Raw genomic sequence first — 26397 nt, forward strand, 5'->3', positions numbered from 1 at the left:
TAAAAACCATATGATCATCTCAATAGATGCAGAAAAAGCTTTTGACAAAATTCAACACTCATTTATGAAAAAAACTCTCCAGATAGTGGGCATAGTGGGATCCTACCTCAACATAATAAAGGCCATATATGAGAAACCCACAGCAACCATCATTCTCAATGGTGAAAAACTGAAAGCATTTCCTCTAAGATCAGGAACAAAACAAGGATGTCCACTCTCACCACTATTATTCAACATAGTTTTGGAAGTTCTAGCCATGGCAATCAGAGAAGAAAAAGAAATAAAAGGAATACAAATTGGAAAAGAAGAAGTAAAACTGTCACTGTCTGCAGATGACATGATACTATACATAGAATATCCTAAAGATGCCACCAGAAAACTACTAGAGCTAATCAATAAATTTGGTAAAGTTGCAGGATAGAAAACTAATGCACAGAAATCTCTTTCATTCCTATACACTAATGATGAAAAATCTGAAAGAGAAATTAAGGAAACACTCCCATTTTCCACTGCAACAAAAAGAATAAAATACCTAGGAATAAACCTACCTAAGAAGACAAAAGACCTGTGTACAGAAAACTATAAGACACTGATGAAAGAAATTAAAGATGATACCAGCAGATGGAGACATATAACATGTTCTTGGATTGGAAGAATCAATATTGTGAAAATGACTCTACTACCCAAAGCAATCTACAGATTCAATGCATTCCCTATCAAATTACCAATGGCTTTTTTTACGGAACTACAACAAAAAATCTTAAAATTTGTACCGAGATACAAAAGACTCTGAATAGCCAAAGCAGTCTTGAGGGAAAAAAACGGAGCTGGAGGAATCAGACTCCCTGACTTCAGACTATACTACAAAGCTACAGTAATCAAGACAATAAGGTACTGGCACAAAAACAGAGGTATAGATCAATGGAGGAAGATGGAAAGCCCAGAAATATACCCATGCACCTATGGTCAACTAATCTATGACAAAGGAGGCAAGGATATACAGTGGAGAAAAGACAGTCTCTTCAATAAGTGGTGCCTGGAAAACTGGACAGCTGCATGTAAAAGAATGAAATTAGAACACTCCCTAACACCATACACAAAAATAAACTCAAAATGGATTACAGACCTAAATGTAAGACCAGACACTATAAAACTCTTAGAGGAAAACATAGGAAGAATACTCTTTGACATAAATCATAGCAAGATCTTTTTTGATCCACCTCCTAGAGTCATGGAAATAAAAACAAAAATAAATGAATGGGACCTAAGACAACTTAAAAGCTTTTGCAAAGCAAAGGAAACTACAAACAAGACGAAAAGACAACCCTCAGAATGGGAGAAAATATTTGCAAATGAATCAATGGACAAAGGATTAATCTCCAAAATATATGAACAGCTCATGTAGCTCAGTATTACAAACAACAAACAACCCAATCCGAAAATGGGCAGACGACCTCAATAGACATTCCTCCAGAAGACATACAGATGGCCAAGAAGCACATGAAAAGCATTCAACATCACTAATTATTAGAGAACTGCAAATGAAAACTACAATGAGGTATCACCTCATACCAGTTAGAGTGGGCATCATCAGAAAATCTACAAACAAATGTTGGAGAGGGTGTGGAGAAAAGGGAACCCTCTTGCACTGTTGGTGGGAATGTAAATTGATAAAGCCACTATGGAGAACAGTATGGAAGTTCCTTAAAAAACTAAAAATAGAACTACCATTTGACACAGCAATCCCATTCCTGGGCATATACCCAGAGAAAACCATATTTCAAAAAGACACCTGTACCCCAATGTTCATTGCAGCACTATTTACAATAGCCAGGTCATGGAAGCAACCTACATGCCCATCGACAGACAAATAGATAAAGAAGATATGGTACATATATACAATGGAATATTACTCAGCCATAAAAAGGAACGAAATTGGGTCATTTGTAGAGACGTGGATGGATCTAGAGACTGTCATACAGAGTGAAGTAAGTCAGAAAGAGAAAAACAAGTATTGTATATTCACGCATATATTTGGAACCTAGGAAAATGGTACAGATGAGCCAGTTTGCAGGGCAGAAATTGAGACACATATGTAGAGAACAAACGTATGGACACCAAGGAGGGAAAGCGGTGGGGGAGGTCGGGGTGGGAGTGGTGTGATGAATTGGGTGATTGGGATTGACATGTATACACTGACGTGTATAAAATTGATGACTAATAAGGACTTACTGTATAAAAAAATAAAATAAAATTCAAAAATTAAAAAAAAAGAGAAATCTCTTGCATTCCTATACACTAACAACAAAAGATCAGAAAGAAAAATCAGGGAACGAATCCCATTTACCATCACATCAAGAAGAATAAAATACGTAGGAATAAACCTAACTCAGGAGACAAAAAAGCTCTATTCTGAAAACTGTAAGACACTGATGAAAGAAATCAAAGACAACACAGATAGGTGGAAAGATATATCATTTTCTTGGATTGGAAGAATCAATATTGTCAAAATTAATATACTACCCAAGGCAATCTACAGATTCAGTGCAATCCCTATAAAGTTACCAATGGCATTTTTCACGAAACTAGAACAAAAAATTCTAAAATTTATATGGAAACACAAAAGACCATGAATAGCCAAAGGAATCCTCCCTGACTTCAGACTATACTATAAAGCTACAGTTAGCAAGACAGTAAGTTACAAAAACAGAAATATAGATCAATGGAACAGGATAGAAAACCCAGAGATAAACCCATGCACCTATGGTCACCTAATCTATGACAAAGGAGGCAAGGATATACAATGGAGAAAAGACAGTCTCTTCAATAAATGGTGCTAGGAAAACTGGACAGCTACATGTAAAAAGAAATGAAATTAGAACACCCTCTAACACCATACACAAAAATAAAGTCAAAATGAATCAAAGACCTAAATGTAACGCCAGGCAGTATAAAACTCTTAGAGGAAAACATAGAACACTCTTTGACATAAATCACAGCAATATCTTTTATGATGTACCTTCTAGGTTAATGAAAATAAAACCAAAAATAAACAAATGGGACCTAGTTAAACTTAAAAGCCTCTGCACAGCAAATCAAACCATAAATAAAAAGAAAAGACAACAGAATGGGAGAAAATATTTGCAAGTGATGTGACCGACAAGGAATTAATCTCCAAAATATACAAACAGCTCAAGTAGCTCTACGTCAAAAAAGACAAACAACTGAATCAAAAATAGGCAAAAGTTCTAAATAGAGGGTTACCAATGGCATTGAGGGCGGGCAGAAAAGGGAACCCTCGTATTCTGTTGGTGGGAATGTAAATTGGTACAACCATTATGGAGAACAATATGGAGGTTCCTTGAAAAACCAAAAATAGAACTACCATATGATCCAGCAATTCCACTCCTGGGCATATACCCAGGGAAAAATCTAATTTTAAAAGATACGTGCACCGCAATATTCATAGCAGCACTCTTTACAATAGCCAAGACATGAAAGCAACCTAAATATTCATCAACAGATGAATGGATATAGAAGATGTGATACTTATATACAGTGGAATATTAGTCATAAAAAGAATGAAATAATGCCATTTGCAGCAACATGGATGGACATAGATATTATTATACTAAGTGAAGCAAGTCAGACAAAGACAAATATATGATATCACTTTTATGTGGAATCTAAAAAAAGTGATAAAAGTGAACTTATTTACAAAACAGAAAAGAGTCACAAATATAGAAAACAAACTTATGGTTACCAGGGAGGAAAGTAGGGGGGAGGGATAAATTGGGAGATTGGGATTGACATATACACACTACTATATATAAAATCGATAATTTTTAGTAGATAAGTAATAAAGACCTACTTTATAGCACAGGGAACTCTACTCAGTACTCTGTAATGCCTTATATGGGAAAATAATCTAAAAAAGAGTGGAGATATATATATATATCTATAACTGATTCACTTTGTTGTACACCTGAAACTAACATAACATTGTAAATCAACCATACTTCAATAAAAATTAAAAAACAAAACAGTGGAAAAGCAAATTACCCTTAATCACATCACCTAGGAATAACTACTACTGTTGACATTTTGGTGTATTTCTTTGTAGTATTTTTCCTACATATTTATAAATTTGCAGCTATAATATATATACAAGTTTATTCTCAGTTATTAATATTTAACTTTTGTATTTTAATTATGTGTGTAATTTGTTATGTCCTGAATTAGTATTCACAAATAGAATTTTTTAAATGACCCATAAGTCAAAAGGCTATTTCCATTCTTTTTTTTTCTTTATTTTATTTATTTATTTATTTATTTATTTATTATTTATTTTTGGCTGCACTGTGTGTTCTTTGCTGTGCACGGGCTTTCTCTAGTTGCAATGAGTGGGGCCTTTTCTTCATTGCAGTGCCTGGGCTTCTCATTGCAGTGGCTTCTCTTGTTGTGTAGCACAAGCTCTAAGTGTGTGGGCTTCAGTAGTTGTGGTATGCAGGCTCAGTATTTGTGGCTTGCCGGCTCCAGAGTGCAGCCTCAGTTGTTGTGGTGCACAGGCTTATTTGCTCCGTGTCATGTGAGATCTTCCTGGACCAGCAATCGAACCCATGTCCCCTGCACTGGCAGGCAGATTCTTAACCACTGTGCCACCCGGGAAGTCCCTATTTCCGTTTTTAATGCATATTGTCTAACTACCTCCTGGAAAGATTGTATTAATTAGAAGTCTTACTACTAACCTGTGAGAGTACTTGCCTTACTACATATTCTTACCAGCAGTGGGTATTATTGGTTTATAAATCTTACCAATTTGATATGTGGAGAATGGTATTTCAATATTGTTTTAATTTCTTTGATTACTATACTGCTAGATACTTTTAATACCTCCTTAGAGTTGTCTTTTCATTTTCTTTGTCTACTTTCTTATTGGGTATTTTAAATCAGTTTTTACAATGTCTTTATATATTAAAGGTGTTAAATCCTAATTAAATTTAGTTTTGCAAAATTTTCCAATTTTAACTTTACGTATTTTAACATGTACAGAAATTTAAAATTTTATGCAATGAAATTCATTGGTACTTGCCATTTTCATTTTTTTCTTTGCTTTTATTCACTGTGCTGAGTTGCCTATTGATTTATATTTACTTCTTTTAAATTATTTTGTTTTGATTTTAAGGGGTGGGATTAAAACAATTGTATGTCAAATCTTCTCTGTGCTGTTTCAATTTTAGTATATTTACTGCTAAAATGAGCACATAATCTTGTTTTCTTATGGTTTAACAGTTTTATATTTAACCCTGCTATCCATCTGGAATTTATTTTGTTGAGAATCTATATTGAGTTTTTTCCACAAATAGCTGAATTTTCCAACATAATTTGTTAAACAATCCATTTCTTCCTATGGGCTTCTGATCTCTCTTTTATCATATATTAAATTCTTACATACATACATGACATATCTGATTTAGGGCTATCCCATTCTAGTCATCTGTAGATCCTAGTGATAACACAATGTTATTTTAATCTTCAGAGCTTTTATTAAAAATTTAATTTATGTTTTTATACAGCAAGTTCTTATTAGTTATCCATTTTATACATACTAGTGTATATATGTCAATCCCAATCTCCCAGTTCATCACAACACCACCACCTCCCTCCACCGCTTTCGCCCCTTGGTGTCCATACATTTGTTCTCTACATCTGTGACTCAATTTCTGCCTTGCAAACCAGTTCATCTGTACCATTTTTCTAGGCTCCACAGTTATGCGTTAATATACAATACTTGTTTTTCTCTTTCTGACTTACTTCACTCTGTATGACAGTCTCTAGATTCATCCACATCTCTACAAATGACCCAGCTTCATTCCTTTTTATGGCTGAGTAATATTCCATTGTATATATGTACCACATCTTCTTTATCCATTCATCTGTCGATGGGCATTTAGGTTGCTTCCATGACCTGGCTATTGTAAATAGTGTTGCAAGGAACATTGGGATGCATGTGTCTGTTTTTGTTCTTTTCTTTTTATTTTTTTGAATATTATTTTATTTTATTTTTTAATCTTCATTGGAGTATAATTGCTTTGCATGTGTTTTTTTGAACTATGTTTTTCTCTGGGTATATGCCCAGTAGTGGGATTGTTGGGTCATATGGTAAATCTATTTTTAGTTTTTTAAGGAACCTCCATATTGTTCTACACAATGGCTGTATCAATTTACATTCCCACCAACAGTGCAAGAGGGTTCCCTTTTCTCCACACCCTCTCCAGCATTTGTTTGTAGATTTTCTGATGATGCCCATTCTAACTGGTGTGAGGTGATACCTCATTGTAGTTTTGACTTGCATTTCTCTAATAATTAATGATGTTGAGAGCTTTTCATGTGCTTCTTGGCCATCTGTATGTCTTCTTTGGAGAAATGTCTATTTAGGTCTTCTGCCCATTTTTGGATTGGTCTGTTTGTTTTTTTAATATTGAGATGCATGAGCTATTTATATATTTTGGAGGTTAATCCTTTGTCCATTGATTCATTTGCAAATATTTTCTCCCATTCTGAGGGTTGTCTTTTCATCTTTTTGTAGTTTCCTTTGCTTTGCAAAAGCTTTTAAGTTGTCTTAGGTCCCATTTGTTTGTTTTTGTTTTTATTTCCATTACTCTAGGAAGTGGATCAAAAAAAATCTTGCTGTGATATATGTCAATGAGTGTTCTTCTTATGTTTTCCTCTAAGAGTTTTATAGTGTCCAGTCTTACATTTAGGTCTCTAATCCATTTTGAGTTTATTTTTGTGTATGGTGTTAGGGAGTGTTCTAATTTCATTCTTTTGCATGTAGCTGTCCAGTTTTCCCAGCACCACTTATTGAAGAGACTGTCTTTTCTCCATTGTATATCCTTGCCTCCTTTATCATAGATTAGTTCACCATAGGTGTGTGGGTTTATCTCTGGGCTTTCTATCCTGTTCCATTGATCTATACCTCTGTTTTTGTGCCAGTACCTTATTGTCTTGATTACAGTAGCTTTGTAGTATAGTCTGAAGTCAGGGAGTCTGATTCCTCCAGCTCCGTTTTTTTCCCTCAAGACTGCTTTGGCTGTTCGGGGTCTTTTGTGTGTCCCTACAAATTTTAAGATATTTTGTTCTAGTTCTGTAAAAAATGCCATTGGTAATTTGATTGGGAATGCATTGAATCTGTAGATTGCTTTGGGTAGTAGAGTCATTTTCACAATATTGATTCTTCCAATCCAAGAACATGGTATATCTCTCCATCTGTTGGTATCATATTTAATTTCTTTCATCAGTGTCTTATAGTTTTCTGTATACAGGTCTTTTGTCTCATTAGGTAGGTTTATTCCTAGGCATTTTATTCTTTTTGTTGCAATGGTAAATGGGAGTGTATCCTTAATTTCTCTTTCAGATTTTTCATCATTGTGTATAGGAATGCAAGCGATTTCTGTGCATTAATTTTGTATCCTGCTACTTTACCAAATTCATTGATTAGCTCTAGTAGTTTTCTGGTGGCATCTTTAGGATTCTCTATGTATAGTATCATGTCATCTTCAAACAGTGACAGTTTTACTTCTTCTTTTCCAGTTTGTATTCCTTTTATTTCTTTTTCTTCTCTGATTGCTGTGGCTAGAACTTCCAAAACTATGTTGAATAATAGTGGTGAGAGTGGACATCCTTGTCTTGTTCCTGATCTTAGAGGAAATGCTTTCAGTTTTTCACCATTGAGAATGATGTTTTCTGTGGGTTTGTCATATATGGCCTTTATTATGTTGAGGTAGGTTCCCTCTATGCCCACTTTCTGGAGAGTTTTTATCATAAATGGGTGTTGAATTTTGTCAAAGATTTTTCTGCATCTATTGAGATGATCATATGGTTTTTATTCTTCAATTTGTTATTATGGTGTATCACACTGATTGATTTGTGTATGTTGAAGAATCCTTTCATCCCTGGGATAAATCCCACTTGATCATGGTGTATGATCCTTTTAATGTTTTGTTGGATTCTGTTTGCTAGTATTTTGTTGAGGATTTTTGCATCTATATTCATCAGTGATATTGGTCTGTAATTTTCTTTTTTTGGAGTATCTTTGTCTGGTTTTGTTATCAGGGTGATGATGGCCTCATAGAATGAGTTTGGGAGTGTTCCTTCCTCTGCAATTTTTTGGAAGACTCTTCAGAGCTTTATAAATATGTTTTAGTATCTGTTAAGACAAATCCTTTTAATTAATCTCCTTTTTATTATATATTTTTGATGAATTTTAGAATAATATTATCAAACATAAAATCATTTTAGATTTTGATTGAAATAATGTTAAACCTATTAAGGTATTTGGTCATCTCACTCAGGATAATTACGTGTCTTTCCTTTTATTCATAACTTTTTATATGTCCCTTGGTGGAGTTTAGCAGTTTTCTTCATATGGGTCTCTATATAAGTCCTAGTTCTAAAAACAATAAACAGTTCATTCTTTAATATCTAGTAAAAGTACTTCTTACTCTTCAAACACCTTAAAATGTTCTATAATTTTGGCCACTGGTATTCTCCATCTTCCACTTACTTAACTCATGGTTACATCCTCATTTATTGTTTTCTGATTATTTCACTTGGCTTAATCTGTTATTCCTTAACTAAATTAATCACTTTTAAAGAATATAGACAATGCTTTATACTCTTTTTTGAAGTACATGCAGTAATTATTCATTCACTCATTAAGTCATCAGCTACTCACTGGGTTCCAACCGTTTGAGAGGCCCTGCACTAAGCACGAATATATATCAGCAAACAAGTCCAACACAGAACTTAGCCTTTGAGGAGTTTATATCCTAGTGTGAGAAATAGATTTTAAGGGACTAATTGAAAAACTAAATTTCAAAAGTGATAGCTAATAGAATAGAGATCCGCAGGGTGTCATGAGAAAACATAACAGAGACACTTGATTTAAGTCTGGGGTGTCTAAGAAGACTTCCTTTTAGAAGGACCAAAACCTGAGTTTTGGAGGATGACTATGTGTTAATTTGGTGACGAAGGTTTAAGGATGGGATAACAAGAATTCCAGATATAAGGAAAATAATAACTAAGAGCTTACACTGATTACTTATTACTTATTATGTACCAAAAACTGTGAACTGTGCTAAGCTCCATATATACTATATATATATTTTAACCCTAACAATCTCCAGTTAATTCATGGAGAAACTGAGGCATAGAGACCTTAAGCAACTTACAACTTGCAGGTAATGTGTACAAATCTAGTGTGACTCCACAGCTCATAGTCTTAACTCCTATGCTATCTGGTCCTTCTATGCAGGCTTTGAAGGGGGAAGAAGCATTTCATGTTTGCATATCTAAAAGAAGGTCCAGAGTATGGAGAGCTGGGAAAAGTGGAGCTACATGAGACTGTTGGGTCAGGTAGGTGTCAGATTGAATTTGTAGACCGTGGTGAGACATTGGCTTTTGTCCTAAAAGAACTCAGAGCCCACTGATAGGTATTCATCAGGAAAATGACAAGATCATATTCGCACTTAAAAAAGATTTATCTGGCTATGGTGTGAAGAATAGATTGAAAGAGGTGAAATGAGGGCAGAGAAAACAGTTTGGAAACTATTTCAGTACAGGCACACCTCATTTTATTGTATTCACTTTATTGTGCTTCTCAGATATTGCATTTTTTTACAAATTGAGGGTTTGTGGCAATCCTGTATTGTCAGATGATGGTTAGCATTTTTTAGCAATAAAGTATTTTTAATTGTTATGTACATTGTTTTTCTAGACATAATGCTATTTCACACTTAACAGACTATAGTATAGTGTAAACATAACTTTAATATGCACTGGGAAACAAGAAAAATTCTTGTGACTTACTTTATTGTGATATTCGCTTTATTGTGGTGTTCTGGAACTGAACCTGCAATATCTCCAAGGTCTGCCTGTACTATGAGTTAGAGATAATGGTAGCTGAGAGTAGGGTAATAGTGATGAACATAGAAAGAAGAATATATTTGAAATATACAGTGGAGCCATAAAGAAGTGGACTTTTGATAAGTTGGGTATAGAAATAAGTGAAAAGGAAATATAAAGCACATTTTAGGCACATGTAGCAGAGTGACTAGTGGCGACAATCACTAAAATGAGAATCACTTATTAGTTCTAGAAAGAAAAAGAACACAGAAAATAATCTGATTTTCTCCCCTCTTTAAGAACGCTAAAAAACATTTTTTCTTGTCTTTGATTTTCAGTTTCACTATACTAGCCTTAGGTGAGTTTTTCTCAGTGTTTATCAGGCTTCATAAATCTTGCCTTGATATCTTTTGTCAAATTTTTGGAAAGTCATTTGTCATTATCCTTCAAATATTGCTTCAGTTTCCCTTCTCTCTCTTCCCTTTCTGGGACTCCAATTATACATATGGTAGAACTCTTAATTTATTCTCTTTTCTGTATTCTCTCTTTTTTCTCTACAGCTTCAGTCTAGATATTATTTTCTGTCCCCTTTCGAATAACAAATGCTCTCTTCACTGAGTTTAATCTGCTGTTAAATCTACTGTGTCAGTAATTACTTTATTGCCTCTCAGCTCCAAACCCACTCTTCTGTACTCTGCTTTGGGATGCTGAACTGGGACTCTGCAAACCACATTTCTGCTTTTGTCACTAGGATCTACATTAGGTCATCTCGTTCTACATTAGGATCTGACAAGAGGAAACATTAGAGGGAGAGTGCAAGATTGGAGGAGGAAAAAGGAACTTGTTTCTTACTCTGTGTCCTGTGAGTTTCCTATGAGATTTCTTTCTCCTACCAGATCCTTTGAGCATTACCTCCAGCATGCTTCTTGAAATGCCTTCCTGTTGCATCAGCTGAATACTGTTTGCAGTTTTTCCATCTGAAGCTAGCAGACATAGCTTCATTGTTCTTCCCTCTGAGGCCACAGAATCTCAGAGATTTAAGTCCCAGACCCGGAAACACCAACACCAGCTGGCCAGGGCCTCCTCCTCAGAGGCCCAAGTTTCAGCTTCACAGGACTTTTCCTCTAAGTTTCTAAGTTTTAATAATGTCAATGTCTTCCCTTTGTTTCCCTATTTCTGTTGTAGGTGTGGTATTAACTCTTTGAAGTTGCTACTTTCATGATATATTAGAGTTCTTATCCTACTCTTTTAGTTACTTAGTTAATAAATTTATGCCTAGCTAACCATTCTCTATATTAAACTCCTCTGTTCAAATTACTGGTAGTGGTTTTCTCTCCTGGGTCCTGTTACTTCCACTTATTGTGTTCTTATTTTCAGTTGTATTTCTCAATTCTGAAATTAGCATTTGTTTTTTTTTGAAGAATTTTTACTTTTCTGGTGAAAATTTTCATTTTGTCATCTAATATATTGTGTATAAAATCATACATCTTAAGAATTGGTGTCTGGTACTTCTAATATCTCAATATCTAAATCACCTGTTAGTCTATTTCTACTGTCTATTTTGTTTGTATGATTTTTATTGCTTGTTTGTGTTTGATCATTAGGTCTTATATCCTGGTATCCCTTGTAACTTAATGATGAACCTTGTATATGAATATTTGTAGAGGCAATTTGAGTCTTTGGATGTATTAGCATCCTCCAGAAGATTTATGCTACTTGTGTCAGGCAATTAAGAGTCAAGAAGATCATCTCAATCAAACAAGGAACTGAGCTGACTTGAAGACAGTTTTCAATATTTTTAGGGCCCAGCTTCTTTTAGTTTGTCTTTATTTCTAGGGTATGACCTTCAGTGGTCTCAGCTAAAAGCTAGGGTATTTACATTGGTGACCCTCTTCCTTAATGCATCCTGAACTCCAATTTTTATGCCTTAACCTTATAAGGCATCCAGAAATTATTTTCAACTTCTCATTTTATACTTGAGAATCAGCAAATCCCTTGAGGGGTGCTGATTATTGGACTCCCTTCTCTGTTCTTTTCTCCCCTCTGAGATGTCAAGTTGTCACTGCCTTGTTAGCTCTCCTATGCCTTTATGCATATTTTTGAAAAATATATACATTTTATCTAGCTTTAGGAACATTCTTACTCTATTTAGTAATTGTGGTTTTTTTTTTTTACCTGTTCAAAAGAGCCCCATTATACTAAAAAGGTCAAAGATATTCTCTCTTTGAACAAAGAGTAAATAAAACATTGCAATATTACTTTACTAAAAGAAAATGTCATTTCTCTTTCTTACCTTATTCTGATAGACTCATGACTCACAGAAAGGAAAGGCTTCTTTTGTTTTCTTACCATGCTCTCCTAATCTCAGCTTTACCACTCAAAGTGAATCCTCAACGTACTATTACTTCCAAACAAAGATAAATTTTTTAGGAACTGTGATGTCGTTTGTTGGAATAATATTTTTTTTCTTGCCCCCACTGTAAAGTCAATGATAATTACATTTACTGTTTTAAAATTTTAATTTCTTGAGGTTTTAAAATAACATTATATGTCTCATGTGGGCGACATTCTATATCTACTTCTGTATACCCTATGATGTGTTCACCACCAAAAATATAGTTTCCATTCGTCACCATACAGTTGACCCCCTTTACCCATTTTGCTCTCCCCCCTGCCCTTTCCCCTCTGGTAACCACTGGTCTATTCTCTGTATCTATGTGTTTGTTTTTATTTGGTTTGGTTTGTTCATTTATTTTGTTTTTGTTTGTTTATTAGTTTTTTTTTATATTCCACATATGATTGAAATAATATGGTATTTGTTTTTCTCCTTCTGACTTATTTCACTTTGCATAATACCCTCCAAGTTCATCCATGTTGCTGCAAATGGAAAAATTTCATTCTTCTTTATGGCTGAGTAGTACTCCACCACATCTTCCTTATCCACTTACCTATTGATGAGCGCTTAGGGTTGTTTCCACCTCTTGGCTATTGTAAATAATGCTGCAATGAACATGGGGGTGCAATGAACATGGGGTGCAGATTAGGTTTTGTATTCTTTGGATAAATACCGAGAAGTGGAATAGTTGGCTCACATAGTAGTTCTATTCTTAATTTTATGAAGAATCTCCATACTGTCTTCCACAGGGGCTGCACCAGTTTACATTCCCACCAACAGACTGTGAGGCTTCCCTTTTATCCACATCCTTGTCAACATTTGTTTTTCCTTGTCTTTTTGATAACAGCCATTCTGATAGGTGTGAGGTGATATCTCATCGTGGTTTTGATTTGCATTTCCACAATAACTGGTGATGTTGAACATCTTTTCATGTGCCATATGTACATCTTCTTTGGAAAAATGTCAGCTCTTTTGTCCATTTTTAAATTAGGCTTGTTGTTGTTGAATAGTATAAGTTCTTTATATATTTTGGATGTTAACCCCTTATCAGATATATAATTTGCAAATATCTTCTCCCATCTGGTAGGTTGTCTTTTCACTTTATTGATTGTTTCCTTTGCTGCACAGTTTTTTAGTTTGATGTAATCCCATTTGTTTATTTTTGTTTTTGTTTCCCTTGCCTGAGGAGACATATCTAGAAAGATACTTCTAAGACTGATGTCAAAGAGTGTACTGCCTATGTTTTCTTCTAGTTTTATTGTTTCAATTCTTACATTCAAGTCTTGAATCCATTTGTTATCACATTTACTCTTTTTATAAAAAATTTTAATTGGAGTATAGTTGATTTACAATGTTGTGTTACTTTCTGCTGGACAGCAAAGATAATCAGTTATACATATACATATATCCACTTTTTTCTAGATTCTTTTCCCATATGGATCATTACAGAGTACTGAGTAGAGTTGTCTGTGCTATACAGTAGGTCCTTATTAGTTACCTATTTTATATATAATACTGTGTGTATGTCAACCCCAATCCCCCAATTTATACCTCCCTCCCTCTCCCCCCTGGTAACCATAATATTTACTCTTGATTCTGGCTTTGAGTCAGAGGAAAGACCTATAAGAAGTTATTTGCACATGTAAAAGATGATGATTCTCAGCTTTTATTTACAATTCATCAATTACTTAGTTCAGCTTTTCCCAGATTTGCCTAAAGGTAAGAAGCAGCCTCTCATTTTCTTGTTAGAAATTCAGACCTCACCTCTGGAAATCCTGAATTAGCAGGTCTGGACTGTGGTCTAGTGATTCTTCTGACAAGACAGGTTTGGGAAATAGTGATCTGGTTATTATTACATCACAGGAGAGCCAATTAACAATTAAAACAGCCTTACAAATCACTAAATATAGTAGAAAAATGATACTGACCTTGCATATTATTTTAATATTAGACAAATTTTTCAGCTTGAATGAAGCTGTGTTGCACATACATATCCAGTTGAAGAATTAAGGCAATTATTTTTATAATTTAGGCCATTATCACTCCCTGTCCATCCCCCCAATCCATTAACACATAAATATATCCTTAAATGATTTGTTTGTTTTGGAAGATGAAAAGATAGTAGAAAGATGACTGGTGAATAATGAAGAGAAGAACTTGTTTAAATAATTTAACTGAATAATTTTGTGTCTTCTATGTGCACATGGAATTTTGGGTCTCTCTGGTTGAACATATATACATTTGAGATATTTGCAATCAATATTGTTGCATGTAAAATTAAATGAGTTTGCATGTATTTCTAAGGTTGTATGAAATAACTAATATATATCCAACTTTTTAGCTACAGTAATAACTAATCAATTACATCTATTTTAAGATGTGAGTCTATTATAAAGTCTGTTATTGTACTGACAGACATGCTTCCCCCAAAATTTAGAAATGTAAGTTGCAGTATCCATTGCAGGTGGGATCTTATTGTTTTACCTATATGTCAGACATTTTCACTAATATGCAAAATAAGCCATAAATTCAACCGATGTAGTTTTTTCCCCCTCCTTATTTACTAATTTGTTTGCAATGCTACTTAACTATCTGGGTAACACATGTTTATTTCAACTATTGTCAGAAAGAAGTCAGAGAGTCCCTTTCTCTTATTCAAGTTCGATTTCCTATAGTCCTGCAAGTATGTCTATATAACTTGAACATGGCTAGAAATATCCCTTAGAGAAATTATACTGGTTTTGCAGTATATTATATGGTGCTTCAGTATAGACATTTTAAAAAGTAAGAGTTAATTTAGATACTTTGAAATGACTATGTTAATATGAGCTTGAGATTTGTTTTCAAAAACAAATTTAGGTCAATAGAAAAATCTTGGATGTTGTAACCAATTGGTCGAAGGAGTGAGAAACGTTAGTCTAGGATATCATTTTACTAACATTGGAACCATGCAGGCTTAGGATATAGGCAGTATTGAAAAAGATGCAGGAATTTGTCAAGTTTAAGTTATTTAAAGTCAGATGGAGTGAACTTTTACTAATTTTAGTGGCCAAATAAATGAAATACTAAGTCAAGTAACCTAGCAGATATGGGTCAGTGTTCAGGCTTTTTTGAACAGATAAAAGAAGTTGATGGCATAAAAGGGTTGTAGGTCACATGAACACTTCTTTTAAGTCACGGAGTCATTGCCATAGCAATTTTAAATAGAGTTCAGTGTGTTCCTGCAAGGTCATGGCTGTAATTCAATTAGTGCTTGAGTTGAAATGTCTGCTCGTTATGCTACTTTAAGCATCTGAGGTGGTCTCCCCTTCAACTGCTTAGGATGACAAAGTTGCTTTCCTAGTTTATTATCAACTTCAATCCTGGAAAATTTTAGAATTAAGTGTAGAAGTGTTACAGAGACCTAAACACATTGTTTATTTCTTTGCTTCATTCAGTTTTTTCCTCAAATATTGTCTCATAACAGATTCAGGTTTCCTAAAACAGCAAATCCTGTCCATTTCCTTATTGTGCTTTATTTTTTCTATAGCATCTATTACTACCTATTATATATTATACTTTATATAATATATTTATTTAAGTTATTTGCCTCTTTTTTCCATTGGGCTGTAAATTCCTCTAGGGTGTGGACTTTTATTTTTTTCATTGCTATATCCCCAACACATAGAGTAGTGTACCCTGCTGTTACACAATAAACTGTTGTTAAATGAATGAAAATAACTACTGGAGTCACTGTAAAAAGGAACCCTCACTTTTCAGGCTTCTAAAGCAATCCAAGGAAGCTAAAAATGAAGAAATAATTCCTTAGCATTACTTTGTATTTGAAATTACAGAACAGCATTTTTATTTTGAGTAGTATTTCTTCCAGTGACTACCCATTCTTTTCTTATAGTTCTCCAGTTCTAAAAGGTATGGTAGAGGTGGTGATTATGTACTTTTGTATTTTAGTCATCCATAAAACAAGTTAAGCAAACAAACAAACATATTAAAAACCTTATAATGTTCCAGGCACCCTGCTAGATGCTCTAGATTTGAAGGTAAAGGACATGTCCTTGTCCTTAAGAGGTTTTCCAGTCCTGTAGAGGAGGCAGCAAGAAAACAAACACTTAGAACATGATGCAATAAGACACTTGCACAGAGTGTGAAGAGAGTCCAGAAGTAGGGCATGTAATCTAGAACAGGAGTGTCAGCAAAGATTTGCTAGAATAGATGCTACTTTAACTCAGCATTGACTGATAAACATAATAAAAATACTAACAATCATCATTCATTGAGTGCTTATTATATGTCAGGCAATTTACAACCCTGATGTCATTATATCCTTTCAAGAATCTTCATGTGGTAAATATTATTATTCTTATATTACAGAAGAGGAAAGTATGTTTAGAAATACTGAATTAGTAATTTGCCCAAGATTACATAGGCAGTTAAGTGTCAAAACAGAAAGCTGGGAAAAAGATGATGAGACCAGCACAAAGGAAACATTTACAAAATACAAAGGTGTAACAGAGCATGACAAGGCAGGAACTAATGGGACTGAATCAGGTATTCTTTGGAAGCTGAGGGAAGTAGCAATAATTTGATCTAATGTTGCAGATGAAAACAGAATCAGATCATAATGGACAAGGATCACTCCAAGAATTTTGAAGTTTATACTGGTTTTGACCCAATATTCCAAAGAATTGTTAATTAGGTCTGCACAGAAATTGGTGGAAAAGTTTGAGATATTAAACGTTCCTTATTTAGTAATTTCTTATTCTTTAGACTAGTGACTTTATTGATTTATATTTTTTGAAAAGCACTTGCTAACATTTAATGAATCTTCCACCATATGGCTTCAAGCTACCAGGACACAAGCCCCACCCACATCCTTAATCTTCTCCTCAGCTCTTCTGCTGAATAATTTGGGCTTCACGATGACAGGCTGCTTTGGGAGCTTCCCCTTCCCCAGAACTTTGTAGTAGCCCGATAGCACCATATAAATGATAGGAGCAGCTCCAGTCTTGTTCTTCGCAGCATTTACCCAAGTCTTCTCACTGACCAAGGTCCATAATTTATCAAGGTTGGCAGTTGGGCAGAAGTTCTGGTTCCTCTTTAAGTGGTAATGCCTCATACCAACTTTCCCAAGGTAGCCTGGATGGTATTTGTCAAAGTTGATCCTGTGGCAATGCATGCCACCAGCATTACCCTGGACTTCCGGGTGCTTCCGGTGTTTGCCAATGTGGCTGTGGCCGTGGCTCACTTGGCCCCTAATAGACTAGAGAATTTAAACAAGTGTTTTGTCTATGAGTTAGTGAAAAAGACTGAGAAGGAAGGAGAGGGAGAAGGTTTAAAAGGGTTTGAAAAGCAGTGTTTCTACAGAGAGCTTGCTCTCTCTTAGGTTTTTTGAGATTTAAGGGATGATCCATGAACTAATATTTATTTTCATTCTACCATATATCAGAGAATGGGCTTGGATTTTCACATGTCAACTCAATGATCCTCACAATCATCCTGCAAAGTAGGAATATTACCTCCATTCTATGGTTGAGGAAACTGAGTATATGAGCTAAGGATCTTGCCACAGGTCACATGGCCATCAATAGCAAAGTCAGATTTTAAACCTATTTCAAGACTCAAGCTCTTTCTAGCTTAAGCTGCTTTCATCTCTTGAGACAGTGTTTTTCAACCCTTTAGGTCAAGACTTAAAGGACCATGGAATCAATTTAGTGGTTCTTAAACAGCATTTGAAAAAAATACAAAGACTAGAATAAAATAAAAAAGAGGGTATCAGAGTGCACTACACATAGTAAGGGTCAACACTGGTTGAAATTCTTGCTTCAGTTAGACATACACATGTATAAACATAAATATTGGTGTGTCCTGAGTTATGATGGGAAATATACTTCTTACAATTGGCTGAGTTTTAAAAAGTTTGAAAAACTCATCTAGTGAAATAAAGATCAGATCACAGCTACTACGTTAACTCATTTCTTATTTCCTCCTATGAAGTTGAATGTTTGTAGGTAACCGACAGGATAGCACACCTCACAGCAAGGGTAGAATAGGAATGAGAAGCAGAAAACTTCATGAGGGCTGAAGGAGGACAGCGGACCTTCATTTCAGTCATGGCAAACTACAAGACTTCTTTAATTTAACCCTTCACCTGCCATATCAAAGGAAGATAGTAGTAATTACTGTTTCAAGGAAAATGTATGTGTGGGTCATTTATTGAGGTGATAAATTGAGGGGGGTTCCCCACCTCCTCCTTCCCACCTCCCTCTGGATTTTTGACCTGTAATGAGAGAGAAAGAGGAATAACATTTGAAATTGAAGCATATATGTATGCTAATATTCATACTTATTGAACACATGAGCTTTTGCAGATTTATTATTTATATTGTATAGAATTATATATAAAATCCAACTAAACTCCGTGTGTGGTATTAAGTTACAATCTGTTTCTCTTTGGAATCCCATTCTGTGTACAAACATTTTCACAAAACATGTGGATTAGTAGTAGGAGTAGATGGTTTAAAAACGTTATGTTAAAGCAACACCTTAAGTCAGCATGTTGAAAGAATGAGAAAATCAAAATAGTACTGTAGTTCCTTTACTGGTGGAAATAAGAGGGGAATCCTAGGATGCGGGGAATATATAGATTTCTCTGTATGTTTACAAATGTCCCAGCAGTTGTTAAGTTCTCCTGGAAGAACCTTAGATACACTAAATTTCTCAATAAATATTATTTTACATTTTAGCAAAGAAACTTAACTACTTACCTAGTAAACAAGGTTTTGAATTTGCCATTTTCCTCTTTTCCCTTTTTATATTCAAATATTAGTGCTAGTGCTGTTTTGAAGAGCCTAGATTTTATTCTGTAGCATATTTAAATTTTATAAGTCTGAATAAATTATTGTAACTAGTTAGTTGTGTTAATTATATTTGGGTTTCTAACTAGTCAGATTTTAGAGGATTAAAAGACAGAAAATTTAATTGCGTAGTGTCAACCATTTCCAAATGCACGATGATACCAATCAGAGTGGACTTAGATATAGTGAAATAAACAATTCTATGTGTGTGTCACTGACACCACAAGGTATTTAAATTTATCTAAACCAACTCTTTCCATAGTGTTGCCTACTATAAATTAATATAGAAAGCCCTTAGGATGCTTGGCCAGTGATATGGAAATTGACACAGTAAACATTTGTCTCCTGTTCTTGGAATTGTGTACACTGCAGATCAGTGGTGTTTAATCATTACCATTTGGCCAATTTTGCTTTTTCAGAACAAAGATAAATAATTATGTATTGGATATGGCAGTCTTGGTGCTTGTTAAACACATAGCTCTTTTAGGCTTATACTGCCCTACCTTGAGTCCCTTGCTCAGGAGGCGAAAGCTATAATTTGTGCAGAGAAAGGGAACTTGTTGTCTCAAATAACTGAGAAGTAAAAAATAGGGTAAATTCAAGCATGGCTGGATTCAGAAACCCACTTATTGGATTTAGTAGCTGGTTTCTATCTGTTGCCTAGATTGGCCATGTTTTGGCTCCATTTTCAGGATCAGTGCGGTCACAGGATGGTAGCAGCTGCGCCAGCCTCACATCTCCTCAAGTCAAAGCCAAACCGAAGGGGGAAATGTCCTTTCTGTTGAAATATCTCTTTCTGGTTATTCAAGTAAAAGTCCTGAGATTAGCTCTGATTTATTCTAACTTGGCTTGAGTTAAGTGCCTATTCCTGGATCAATCTTTGTAGCTAGGGGAATTCAAAGTTCTGATTAGCTGAACTTGGGCCTTATGTTCCATCCCTGGAACCAGGAATTGAGGTTGGATTCAAAGCACATGGATTGAAAGTTGGGAAGGGGTATTGTTTTTAGAATAAAGAGGAGTGGGCTGCTGGAGAACCAAAAATATTCACAATGCTCAGATCCTTTTTATTTTCTTTAAGCTAATTCAATATTTTTTAAATGAGAATGGGAAATATATGTATATTTATCAGTCTCAATCTAGGGAGAATATATATGGAAGGAACCAGTCACTTACTGACTTTATGATCTTGGGCGGATCAAAATATCTTTGATCCTTGTTCTCCTCAGCAGCAAATGGGGATAATATTGTCTTTCTACTACGTCACAGGTGGTTGTGAAGACCCAAACAGATAATGCTTCTAATAAAAATCATAATATCTAATATTTAATGAGCAGTTTATCTAGAAATTACATTGTTACATCCTTATAATCATTCTGTACAGTAGATACTACTATAATACTTTTTTTTTATAAAGTGTATGTCTGTATTATTTTAAATTTTTATTTATTTATTTATTTATTTATTTTTGGCTGTGTTGGGTCTTCGTTTCTGTGCGAGGGCTTTCTCTAGTTGCGGCGAACGGGGGCCACTCTTCATCGCAGTGCGCGGGCCTCTCACTATCGCGGCCTCTCTTGTTGAGGAGCACAGGCTCCAGTCGTGCAGGCTCAGCAGTTGTGGCTCACGGGCCTAGATGCTCCGCAGCATGTGGGATCCTCCCAGACCAGGGCTCGAACCTGTGTCCCCTGTACCGACAGGCAGATTCTCAACCACTGTGCCACCAGGGAAGCCCCCTATAATACTTAGTTTTAAATGACCTAAGGCTTGTAGAGGTTAAGTAACTTGCCCAGTATCAATCACACGGCAGTTAAATGACTGAGTCAGTACTCATGTCTATCTGGCTACCAAGTTCATGCTAATAGCCACCATGATGCAGATATAGGGGACTGTCATTGGATTCTTCAATTCTAAGATTCACATGTTTTCACATTTCAGCATTTAAAAAAATCAGTATGTGTCTTACAACTGACGGTAAGAGGACAATCATGACGTAGTAGTTGTTGCCTGCTTATGTGTAAATTGGTTATCGCTAGTCTTACTGTTATTTCAATTGAGTCTGCTGCATGTGTTGAGTTTAAATGCTATACAAATATTAAAATATTACATTATGATTTGGCATTGAAATAGAAATTTATTTAATAGAAAGACACAGAAACAGAGCAATGAAGCCTAAATGTGATACAGTGAAGTAATATCCATCGCCAGAGGAATAGCCAGTTTCACACTTTCTTATAAGGCAATGACCACATGCTTTATGGGATCTTAGAAAGGAAGATCCCCAAAAGTAGAAGCTACCTTATGTTTTCTACTGATATATGTGCTAAAGGATTGCCTGCAAATGACAACATTTACCAAAGCAATAATGAATTTATTTTGCTTATATTTTGCTTTCTATGTAGGAATATGGTGATAAATATCTATGTCCAAGTAAGTCACAAAGATCTCTTTTTTAAAATATAGAACACAATGTTAAGTGACAAGAAGCTTTGTGCCATAGTTTAATTGGCATTGGTCTTCTGTTTTAATGTGTATAAAACATTTGTGTTTCTTACAGTTTATGGAGTCTTAAATTCTATGAAATATGGCATTATTGTACTGTAGAAATAAGAGAAAGGTGTTTTTTGAAACATCTTCATTGGAGTATAATTGCTTTACAATGTTGTGTTAGTTTTTGCTGTATAACAAAGTGAACCAGCTATATGTGTACATATATCCCCATATACCCTCCCTCTTGAGCCTCCCTCCCACCCTCCCTATCCCATCCAACTAAGTGGTCACAAAGCACCGAGCTGATCTCCCTGTGCTATGCAGCTGCTTCCCACTAGCTATCTATTTTACATTTGGTAGTATGCATATGTCAGTGTTACTCTATCAATTCATCCCAGCTTACCCTTCTCCCTACCCGTGTCCTCAAGTCCATTCTCTACATCTACATCTTTATTCCTGCCCTGTCCCTAGGTTCGTAAGAACTTTTTTTTTTTTTAGATTCCATATATATATGTTTGCATATGGTATTTGTTTTTCTCTTTGTGACTTACTTCACTCTGTATCAGAGACTCTAGGTCCATCCTCCTCACTACAAATAAATCAATTTCATTTCTTTTTATGGCTGAGTAATATTCCATTGTATATATGTGCCACATCTTCTTTATCCATTCATCAGTCGATGGACACTTAGGTTGCTTCCATGTCCTGGCTATTGTAAATAGTGCTGCAATGAACATTGTGGTACATGTCTCTTTTTGAATTATGGTTTTCTCAGGGTATATGCCCAGTAGTGGGATTGCTGGGTTATATGTAGTTCTATTATTAGTTTTTTAAGGAACCTCCATACTGTTCTCCATAGTGGCTGTATCAATTTATATTCCCACCAACAGTGCAAGAGAGTCCCCTTTTCTCCACACCCTCTCCAGCATTTATTGTTTGTAGATTTTTTGATGATGGCCATTCTGACTGGTGTGAGGTGATACCTCACTGTAGTTTTGATTTGCATTTCTCTAATGATTAGTGATGTTGAGCATCCTTTCATGTGTTTGTTGGCAATCTGTATATCTTCTTTGGAAAAATGTCTGTTTAGGTATTCTGCCCATTTTTGTATTGGGTTGTTTGTTTTTTTGTTATTGAGCTGCATGAGCTGCTTGTATATTTTGGAGATTAATCCTTTGTCAGTTGCTTCATTTGCAAATATTTTCTCCCATTCTGAGGGTTGTCTTTTTATCTTGTTTATGGTTTCCTTTGCTGTGCAAAAGCTTTTAAGTTTCATTAGGTTCCATTTGTTTATTTTTGTTTTTATTTCCATTCCTCTAGGAGGTGGGTCAAAAGGGATCTTGCTGTGATGTATGTCATAGAGTGTTCTGCCTATGTTTTCCTCTAATAGTTTTATAGTGTATGGCCTTACATTTAGGTCTTTAATCCATTTTGTGTTTATTTTTGTATACTGTGTTTGGGAGTGTTCTAATTTCATTCTTTTACATGTAGCTGTCCAGTTTCCCCAGCACCATTTAATAAAGAGCCTGTCTTATCTCCATTGTATATTCTTGCCTCTTTATCAAAGATAAGGTAACCATATATGTGTGGGTTTATCTATGGGCTTTCTATCCTGTTCCATTCATCTCTATTTCTATTTTTGTGCCAGTAGCATACTGTCTTGAATACTGCAGCTTTATAGTATACTCTGAAGTCAGGGAGCCTAATTCTTCCAGCTCCATTTTTCTTTCTCAAGATTGCTTTGGCTATTCAGGGTCTTTTGTGTTTCCATACAAATTGTGACATTTTTTGTTCTACTTCTGTGAGAATGCAATTGGTAGTTTCATAGGGATTGCAATGAATCTCTAAACTGCTTTGGGTAGTATAGTCATTTTCACAGTGTTGATTCATCCTATCCAAGAACATGGTATATTTCTCAATCTATTAGTATCGTCTTTGATTTCTTTCATCAGTGTCTTATACTTTTCTGCATACAGGTCTTTTGTCTCCTTAGGTAGGTTTATTCCTAGGTATTTTATTCTTTTTATTGCAATGGTAAATGGGAGTGTTTCCTTAAGTTCTCTTTCAGAGTTTTCATCATTAGTGTATAAGAATGCAAGAGATTTCTGTGCATTAATTTTGTATCCTGCTACTTTACCAAATTCATTGATTAGCTCTAGTAGATTTCTGGTAGCATCTTTAGGATTCTCTATGTATAGTATCATGTCATCTGCAAACAGTGACAGTTTTACTTCTTCTTTTCCAATTTGGATTCCTTTTATTTCTTTTTCTTCTCTGATTGTTGTGGCTAAAACTGCCAAAACTATGTTGCATAATAGTGGTGAGTGTGGGCAACCTTGTCTTGTTCCTGATCTTAGAGGAAATGGTTTCAGTTTTTCACCATTGAGGATGACGTTGGCTGTGGGTTGGTCATTTATGGCCTTTATTATATTGAGGTAGGTTCCTTCTATGCCTACGTTCTGGAGAGTTTTTTTTTTTTAATTATTTATTTATTTATTTATTTAATTTATTTATGGCTGTGTTGGGTCTTCATTTCTGCGCGAGGGCCTTCTCCAGTTGCGGCAAGTGGGGGCCACTCTTCATCACAGCGCGCGGGCCTCTCACTATGGCAGCCTCTCTTGTTGCGGAGCACAGGCTCCAGATGCGCAGGCTCAGCAATTGTGGCTCACGGGCCCAGTTGCTCCGCGGCATGTGGGATCTTCCCGGACCGGGGCTCGAACCCGTGTGCCCTGCATTGGCAGGCAGACTCTCAACCACTGCACCACCAGGGAAGCCCTGGAGAGTTTTTTTTTTTATCATAAATGGGTGTTGAATTTTGTTTAAAGCTTTTTCTGCATCTATTGACATTATCACATGGTTTTTATTCTTCAATTTGTTAATATGGTGTAACACATTGACTGTTTTGCATATATCGAAGAATCCTTGCATTCCTGGGTTAAACCCCACTTTATCATGGTGTTTTATCCTTTTAATGTGCTGTTGGATTCTGTTTGCTAGTATTTTGTTGAGGATTTTTGCATCTATGTTCATCAGTGATATTGGCCTATGGTTTTCGTTTTTTGTGACATCTTTGTCTGGTTTTGGATCAGGGGGATGGTGACCTCATAGAATGAGTTTGGGAGTGTTCCTCTCTCTGCTATATTTTGGAAGAGTTTGAGAAGGATAGGTGTTAGCTCTTCTCTAAATGTTTGATAGAATTTGCCTGTGAAGCCATCTGGTCCTGGGCTTTTGTTTGTTGGAAGATTTTAAATCACAGTTTCAACTTCAGTGCTTGTGATTCTTCTGCTTATATTTTCTATTTCTTCCTGGTTCAGTCTAAGAAGGTTGTGCTTTTCTCAGAATTTGTCTATTTCTTACAGGTTGTTCAATTTATTGGTATATAGTTGCTTGTAGTAATCTCTCATGATCCTTTGTATTTCTGCAGTGTCAGTTGTTACTTCTCTGTTTTCATTTTTAATTCTGTTGATTTCAGTCTTCTCCCTTTTTTTCTTGGTGAGTCTGGGTTATGGTTTATCAATTTTGTTTATCTTCTCAAAGAACCAGCTTTTAGTTTTATTGATATTTGCTATCGTTTCCTTCATTCCTCTTTCACTTATTTCTGATCTGATCTTTATGATAGCTTTCCTTCTGCTAACTTTCGGGTTCTTTTTGTTCTTCTTTCTCTGGTTGCTTTAGGTGTAAGGTTAGGTTGTTTATTTGAGATTTTTCTTGTTTCTTGAGGTAGGATTGTACTGCTATAAACTTCCCTCTTAGAACTGCTTTTGATGCATCAAATAGGTTTTGGGTCATCATGTTTTCATTGTCATTTGTTTCTAGGTATTTTTTGATATCCTCTTTGATTTCTTCAGTGATCTCTTGGTTATTTAGTAGTGTACTGATTAGCCTCCATTCGTTTGTATTTTTTACAGATTTTTTTTTTTTCCTGCAATTGATATCTAGTCTCATAGCGTTGTGGTCAGAAAAGACACTTGATATGATTTCAATTTTCTTAAATTTACCAAGGCTTGATTTGTGACCCAAGATATGATCTATCCTGGAGAATGTTCCATGAGCACTTGATAAGAAAGTGCATTCTGTTGTTTTTGGATGAAATGTCCTATAAATATCAATTAAGTCCATGTTTTTTAATGCATCATTTAAAGCTTGTGTTTCCCTATTTATTTTCATTTTGGATGATCTGTCTATTGGTGAAAGTGGAGTGTTAAAGTTCCCTACTATTATTGTGTTTCTGTCAATTTCCCCTTTTATGGCTGTTAGCATTTTCCTTATGTATTGAGGTGCTCCTATGTTGGGTGCATAAATATTTACAATTGTTATATTTTCTTCTTGGATTGATCCCTTGATCATCAAATAGTGCATGTCTTTGTCTCTTGTAATAGACTTTATTTTAAAGTCTATTTTATCTGATATGAGTATTGCTACTACAGCTTTCTTTTGATTTCCATTTGCATGGAATATCTTTTTCCATCTCCTCACTTTCAATCTGTATGTGTCCCTAGGTCTGAAATTGGTCTCTTGTAGACAGCCTATATAGAGTTCTTGTATTTGTATCCATTCAGCCAGTCAATGTCTTTTTGTTGGAGCATTTAATCCATTTACAGTTAAGGTAATTATCGATATATATGTTCCTATTACCATTTTCTTCATTGTTTTGGTTGTAGGGCTTTTCCTTCTCTTGTGTTTCCTGCCTAAAGAAATTGCTTTAGCATTTGTTATAAAGCTGGTTTGGTGGTGCTGAATTCTGTTAGCTTTTGCTTGTCT

The 26397-nt window shown here is 35.2% G+C and overlaps 1 long non-coding RNA gene and 1 pseudogene across 2 annotated transcripts in view; one reads left to right on the forward strand and one right to left on the reverse strand.

Annotated features, from left to right (window-relative positions):
* LOC309614706 overlaps positions 1 to 26397 on the forward strand; it is a 411347-nt gene that overhangs the window by 223790 nt on the left and 161160 nt on the right. The gene's annotated exons all lie outside the window — the stretch shown is intronic.
* LOC309614622 (large ribosomal subunit protein uL15 pseudogene) lies at positions 6018 to 18410 on the reverse strand (annotated as a pseudogene). The gene is made up of 2 exons: positions 18333 to 18410; positions 6018 to 17558 (listed from the first exon to the last, which is right to left on the reverse strand). The product of its transcript is annotated as a large ribosomal subunit protein uL15 pseudogene (transcript).

This window comes from Balaenoptera borealis, assembly GCF_965194805.1.
Source record: "Balaenoptera borealis genome assembly, chromosome: 17".
Lineage (NCBI taxonomy): Eukaryota > Metazoa > Chordata > Mammalia > Artiodactyla > Balaenopteridae > Balaenoptera > Balaenoptera borealis.